Source organism: Lagenorhynchus albirostris, chromosome 17, assembly GCF_949774975.1.
Source record: "Lagenorhynchus albirostris chromosome 17, mLagAlb1.1, whole genome shotgun sequence".
In the NCBI taxonomy this organism is placed as follows: Eukaryota; Metazoa; Chordata; class Mammalia; order Artiodactyla; family Delphinidae; genus Lagenorhynchus; species Lagenorhynchus albirostris.
In genome coordinates this window covers 61,396,951-61,405,039 of record NC_083111.1, presented here as the reverse complement: position 1 = coordinate 61,405,039, position 8,089 = coordinate 61,396,951, and positions in this window count along the sequence as shown.

Here is an 8,089-nt window from a genome sequence, read left to right as displayed (position 1 = left end):
CCCTGATGGTGAATGGCAGAGGGTGCAGAACACTGGAGCCTCTTCTGTGAGGGGATAATGGGGCAAGGGGACCTCCAGATGCTTCCAGGGTCAGAAGTTTAGCATCAGGGTGGGTCAGGAAATAAGGCTGAAGAGAGGCAAACCTCGGAGGACCTTCTAAGGCATGTCAAGCAGTTTGGGCTTTATTCTGAGTGAAAGAGCAAGCCATTGAAGAGTTTCAGGAGACAGGAATAATTGCCAGAAATATACAACTTAGAAGGTTTATTGTGGCGGCTAAATGGAGAATGCTGAGTATGTACTGTCTCCTTGTTCCCTGCCAAAGGAAGGTGATAATGATGGTGATGGTCTGTATTAGAGAAGTAGTACAGTGGGTAACTTTGAATAAGTATTTGGTAAGTAGAATCTGGAGAACTTGATGTTGGCTGGATTGGGAGTGTGAGGAGAAGAAGAAGATGGCACATGTTTCTGCCTTGAACAAACAGCTGATGTTTATGCCATTTACCAAGATACGGTACACTGAAGGAAAACAGGTTTCAGTGAAATTATGACTTGTATCAGTTTCCTATTGCCGCTCTAGCAAATCACCACAAACATAGTGACTTAAAACAACACGAGTCAATGCAATCCCTATCAAATTACCAATGACGGGCTTCCCTGGTGGTGCAGTGGTTGAGAGTCCGCCTGCCGATGCAGGGCACACGGGTTCGTGCTCTGGTCCCGGAAGGTCCCACATGCCGCGGAGCGGCTGGGCCCGTGAGCCATGGCCGCTGAGCCTGCGCGTCCGGAGCCTGTGCTCCGCAACGGGAGAGGCCACAACCGTGAGAGGCCCGCGTACCGCAAAAAAAAAAAAATTACCAATGACATTTTTTTACAGAACTAGAACAAAAAATCTTAAAATTTGTATGGAGTCACAAAAGACTCCGAATAGCCAAAGCAGTCTTGAAGGAAATAAAATGGAGCTGGAGGAATCAGGCTCCCAGACTTCAGACTGTACTACAGAGCTACAGTAATCAAGACAGTATGGTACTGCCACAAAAACAGAAATATACATCAATGGCACAGCATAGAAAGCCCAGAGACAAACCCATGTACCTATGATCAACTAATCTATGACAAAGAAGGCAAGGATATACAATGGAGAAAAGACAGCCTCTTCAATAAGTGGTGCTGGGAAAACTGGACAGCAACATTAAAAGAAAGAAGTTAGAACACTCCCTAACACCATACACAAAAATAAACTCAAAATGGATGAAAGACCTAAATTAAGACTGGACTCTGTAAAATTCTTAGAGGAAAACATAGCAAGAACACTCTTTGACATAAATCACAACAAGATCTTTTTTGACCCACCTGCTAGAGTAATGGAAAAAAAAAAGAACAAACAAATGGGACCTAATGAAATTTAAAGCTTTTGCACAGCAAAGGAAACTATAAACAGGATGAAAAGACAACCCTCAGAATGGGAGAAAATATTTGCAAATGAATCAGCAGACAAAGGATTAAGCTCCAAAATATATAAACAGCTCAATATTAAAAAAAGAACCCAATCCAAAAATGGGCAGAAGACCTAAATAGACATTTCTCCAAAGAAGACATAGAGATGGCCAAGAGGTATGTGAAAAACTGCTCAACATCACTAATAATTAGAGAAATGCAAATCAAAACTACAATGAGGTATCACCTGACACCAGTTAGAATGGGCATCATCAGAAAATCTACAAACAACAAATGCTGGAGAGGGTGTGGAGAAAAGGGAACCCTCCTGCAGTGTTGGTGGGAATGTAAATTGATACAGCCACAATGGAGAACAGTATGGAGGTTCCTTAAAAAACTAAAAACAGACTTACCATATGACCCAGCAATCCCACTACTGGGCATGTACCCGGAGAAAACCATAATTCAAAAAGACACATGCTACAGTTGTTCATTGTAGCACTATGTACAATAGCCAGGTCATGGAAGCAACCTAAATGCCCATCGACAGACAAATGGATAAAGAAGATGTGGTACATATATACAATGGAATATTAGCCATAAAAAAATGGAATTGAGTTATTTGTAGTGAGGTGGATGGACCTAGAGTCTGTCATACAGAGTAAGTCAGAGAGAGAAAAACAAATACTGTATGCTAACGCATATATATGGAATCTAAAAATAAAAAAAAATGGTACTGATGAACCTAGTGGCAGGACAGGAATAAAGATGCAAACATAGAGAATGGACTTAAGGACACGGGTGTGGAGGGAAGCTGGGACAAAGTGAGAGAGTAGCATGGACATATATACACTACCAAATGTAAAATAGACAGCTAGTGGGAAGCAGCTGCATAGCACAGGGAGATCAGCTCGGTGCTTTGTGACCACCTAGAGGGGTGGGATAGGGAGGGTGGGAGGGAGGCTCAAGAGCGAGGGGGTATGGGGGGAAAAATAAAGAAATGCATGAATTAAATCACTACTTCACACCAAAGAATGGTTCCTCCCCCAGGTTTAGAGAATTTGTATGCCCTGGTCAACTGTTTTGGGTATTTAAGTGCCTAATGTCTTTTTTCCTTAAGCGTCACAGTTATTGCCAACCAAAGTCTGCTATTCAGACACACTTAGCCAGGATCAGGAGATATTTGTAAACACCGTCAATGAGAGCATGAGGCTTGAAAGAGACAAACATGTTTTGGGATGAAAAGGCTCAAACTGTGTATTTGCCTATTGTTTGTGGTTGATTGTCTCACAACCACATGTCCTGATGATGGTTGTTCCTTTTTTGGGCTAGAAGCAAACATTCTACTCCTCCTTTTCAAGTTTTATGGTCATCAAACAAACTAGTAAAAACTAACTATAAGGGCTTTGTGATCATTGATGCTTCATGGTGAGTAGTAAATGAGGCAGAGTAAAGTGAATAATTCACCTGCCAGAATTTCTTGCACCCTTGTCCACTACGACTTCTCTTGAAGTTTTTGTGTTTCAAACTTTTTCATAGAGTACTGGATGGAAAGCCTTCTGCATTGCTGTTCATGGTCTAAAGCATGGTCTTCAGATTTCTTAATATATTAGAAGATTGGATACTTGTTTAAAAATACCAGTGTTGACTACATTCACCCTGCCCCAAACTGCATAACATCTACTGCTTCAGTATCTAATGGGATGCCTGGAAAACTATTTAAAATTACACCTTTTTTTCCCTCTCTCTCTTACTCTTTCTTCCCTTAGCCTCTCACTTCCATTTGTATTTTGATATAATTTCTTTCCCCCACCTCCCACCTTACCCTATTGAGAACTTCTGATCTAAAAAAGAGAGCCCTTTGTCAATTGCTTTAGCGAGAATCATCTTACAACCAATTTAGTTAGGATGATGATGTAAAGTGAAAAATACCTACATTTAAAAATATTTACACACATTCTGAGGGGCAAAAAAATAAAGGTATGGTAAGTCAGGGCATTTCTCTTAGGGGGACATCATGTACAGCCTGAATTTTGAGCAGATTTTTGAGAGGAGTAACAGGTAATGGTGCAGCAGCAGAGGAGGGAGGCATCTTGTGTATTGGCAGAGGATGAAACAGACAAATCAGGGGTGAGAAATCACAAATCTTCAGGATAGAAATAATGTTGGAAGAAAGTAGTTTCTTGTCACTGGCCAAATTTTCGGAAAGGACCAATTACGAGAAACAGCTCCTACTTTGATTCACTGTTTCACAAGGTCAGAGAGGTGATTGTGTGATGAGACTGGGTCTGGGATCAATCAATCAGTCTCCCCCCTCCCCCCCCCCATCTTCTTTCTCTCCCTTAGGCTAACCCTCCCACAGTGCAGTGTCCTCACCTCCTCTCCCTCAGGCGCTGCCCCTACCCTGCCTGGGACTGGCAGATGTTACAAGAGAAGGGCAAAGCTAAAGCATATTCTATTATCTAGCTTTACCAAGAATAAGGCTGATATCTTACCTTCATCCCTTTGATTGTTCTGTACGTATTTCTCATCACATCTGATCTGCTAGGTTAAAAGAAAGACAATATTATGGCCTTTAAATCTCAACGTATGGTCTAATTGCAAAAGAAGTAGAGAATTAAGATAAACCCCCTGTCTTCCTGAAACTACTCTTCCATCGTGTTAGTCTCTGTCTATGTCCTTCATATGATTCCAGTCATCTCCATAAAAAGTCTCAGTTTCCCTGACTTCTGAAGGCCTCCCATTTTTCACTTCTATTCTGCTTGAGCAACCTTATTTCTCACTGTCTTGAGCAGATCAGTCATGGACCTTGCCATCCTCAGGGTCCTTTCTGAAGGAAACTGCTCTTCCTACTTAGGTGGCCATTTCTGTACCATATGACTCCTCGTCCATCCTGCTACCAGGGATGTGACCCAAGGGCAACCAGTTTATAAACTGGCCAACAGTGTATCGCTGGCTTGGTACAAAAAGCTCTGCCCAAACAAGGATGAAGGTAATAAAGTGGGATGATCAGAAAGTGTTTCTCAGGACTTTGAAGGGGAAAGAAAGAGTGAATCAGGCAATAGTCAAAGGGAACAGGATGGTTGGGGGCTTTAGAAGTGAACCCAAAGATAAGTAGAGACTGAGAGAGGCTGGTGGTGTTGGGAGGGGTGATTGGAGGAAGCTTATGCTTCAGGACCATATAACCTCACGTACCATCTTTCTACTGTAATTTATTTGACCTCAGAGGGCATGCTTGTTTTACACAACTTGCTCACAAATTTGCGCATAAAATCTGGACTTCTGGACATGCCTGGTGGGGTCCTGCATATCCTGTCCATGTTCTACCTTTTCTCAGCTCTTGCCTCTCTTGCACCCATGCACCGTGCATTGTCACATTGTCCTTGAAGCTTTTCAAAGGTACCTAGTACTTTCTGTCCTCTGAGTTTTCATACAAGTTCTTCTCTCTCTGTGGATCGCTTTACCCCATCCCACTCACTCCCAACCCTTTTATTTCCCTGCTGGCTTCCCTTCATTTAAATCCCAGGTGAAATGTCACTTTCTTGGACCCTCCCAACTGAAATATGATCCCTCTTTTATTCATAGTACTTCCCATTCCATCCTTTCATAGCACTAACCATATTTTGCAATTATATATATATATTTTAACATCTTTATTGGAGTATAATTGCTTTACAATGGTGTGTTAGTTTCTGCTGTATAACAAAGTGAATCAGTTATACATATACATATATCCCCATATCCCCTCCCTCTTGTGTCTCCCTCCCTCCCACCCTCCCTATCCCATCCCTCTAGGTGGTCACAAAGCACCGAGCTGATCTCCCTGTGCATGGGGCTGCTTCCACTAGCTATCTGTTCCTACATTTGGTAGTGTATATATGTCCATGCCACTCTCGCACTTCGTCCCAGCTTACCCTTCCCCCTCCCCATGTCTTCAAGTCCATTGTCTACGTCTTTATGCAATTATTTTTTTAATTTGCACGTTTATTTATTTGATGACTGCTCCTTCCAGTAGTCTGTAAGCAGCATATGGGGTAAGGCGTATATGCATGTTTGTTCACCACTGTGTTCTTAGCATTTAGCTCAGTGCCTAGGACATTGTAGATTTTTAATAGCCAATGCATGAAGTAAGGAAGGAAGGAAGGAATTACATTAAATGGTTCCCTTACTTCTCATTCCCATCTATCTTTCTCAAGTCCAGACATAAGATCCTTCACTCCTTTCTCTATCTCAGTGCTGCTTTTTTCTCCTATCTTTTAATTACATTTATAGTTTAACCACTACAAGCACATTTGACATTTATTCTTATTATCATCTGTTATTCCTTAATTGTTTTATGCATGCTTGGTTAATTTATCCACTGATGAAAGCAGGGACAGTGTCTCGTGCCATGTATCCCCTCCTTCCACAAAGTGCCAAGCACAGTACCAGACACGTTATGAAATTTAATAAATAGTTGGCAACCTAAAACAAGTCCCTTTCAGTGAATGCACCATAAGATGGGGATGTGGGGTGCTCTGAAGTTCCAGAGACTTACTTTTAAGTCTCACACATTAGGAAAAGCTCTTCAGGAGAAGGAACTGTACTTTCCATCGTCATTGTCCTCATGACTGAGAATTAAAGGCCCACAGATGCAGAGCTCTAGAGTGAGCACAGGGGAAGTTTTAAAGTCCATTTACAAACATAGTCCTAATATGTTTTTTAATTAAAACTTAAACAGACAACTGAGACCTGCTTTATGCTTGCAGTACACGGGCCTCTCACTGTTGTGGCCTCTCCTGTTGCGGAGCACAGGCTCCAGACGCACAGGCTCAGCGGCCATGGCTCACGGGCACAGCCACTCCACAGCATTTGGGATCTTCCCGGACCGGGGCACGAACCCGTGTCCCCTGCATCGGCAGGCGGACTCTCAACCACTGCGCCACCAGGGAAGCCCATATGCTTTGAATATTAATAATCAGATTCATTGGTTTACCTTTGCGTGAACAAAGTCATAAATGGTGAGAAAGCCCCGCTGATTCATCTAAAAATTAGAGTTTAACATTTACTAGCATAAAATTATTTTTTTTTATGTATACTGAAATTTTATTTCAGTTGCACAAAGCATGTAGGAAATTTAAATGAAACAGTATGGTAAAAATAGCAGAGAACCAAAAAAATCTAAAAAAGGAAGTACACCTAAAGCATGAGAATTCAACATTCATTAAGTATTGCTTTTCGTTCTACTTTTTGGACCTAGCTACCTTAATTAGTAAAAAGTTTACTGTTTCATCTTTATCTCATCTCCATATCAAGCTTACAAAAGTCTTCGAGAGCAGGCACCATATCCTCTTTTTTTCAGGCAAGTAGTGTTTATTAATTTAGTTTCACTTATTATTAAAATAAAACTTATATACAATAAACTGCACATATTTCAAGTGTACAATTTGATGACTTTCGACATATGTTTACACCCCAAAACTACCCCAATCAAGGTACTGAACATTTCTAACACCTCCGAAATTTCTATGTGCCCTTGTACCTCATGTCTCACTTTATTCCTTATGTTATGCAATCACTGATCTATTTCTATCGTTATAGGTAACATTTCATTTTATAGGCTTTTATAAAAATGTAAACATACAGTACATGCACTTTTTGTTGCCTGGATTCTTTTATTCAATATAATAATTTTGAAAGTCATTCCGTGTGGATGCAAATTTTAGTAGGTGGTGCCTTTTGGCTGTTGAATACTATTCCATTGTATGGTCATACCATATTTTGTTTATCTGTTCACGGCTGATGGCTATTTGCATTATTTCCACTTTTAGAATATTACAAATGAAGCTCCTACGATCATTTGTAAACATGTTTTCATATGGAATTGGGTAATAGTGTAATCACTGGGTTATACATGGTGTATGTTTAAGTTTTTAAAAATCTGCTAAAATGTTTTCCAAAGCATTTGTACAATTTTACATTCCTACCAGCAGTTTATGAGGACGTATCACCCCCAACAGTTGGCATTACCTGTGTCTTTAATCCTAGCTCTTTTGAAAAGTGCTTAATTTAGGTATATCATTGTTTAATTTTTTTCTCTTGATGACAAATGATGAACATTTTTTTCCACGTGCTATTATGCATCTGTGTATCTTCTTTTGTGAAATGTCTTTGGTCAAATCTTTTGCCCATTTGTAAACTGGCAAGTTGGTAGAGTTCTTTATATATTCCGGATTCAAGTCCTTTGCTTGATGTAATTTTCAGATTTTAGCTTCTTGCGGTGGAATTTTAGGTCATTGAGAATGTGTTGTATTTTTCTGGTTCTTTGTATTTTGAGACATTTTGGATTCTATCATGGGCATTCTGAAAGTTTTGTTGTATAGACTCTGGGTTCTATTATATTCCTCTGAGTAATTTTGTTGATGTTTCCTTTTTCACCAATCAATTAACCTGGTATGACATAAGCTATAACTCTTTTATTACTTTCTGTGGACAGTCATCTAAATTTTAGTTCAATTCTTTAAGCCGTTGCTGTATTGCTTTAAATCTGTCCCACATATGCATGGTAACAGGGTCAACCTTAACCTTTTAAAAAAGTTCTCATGCATAGTGTTAGGGGATTTACTCCTCTGGCTTTCTCCCTCTGGGATTCTCTTCCCACTCTCCAGTGGTGGCT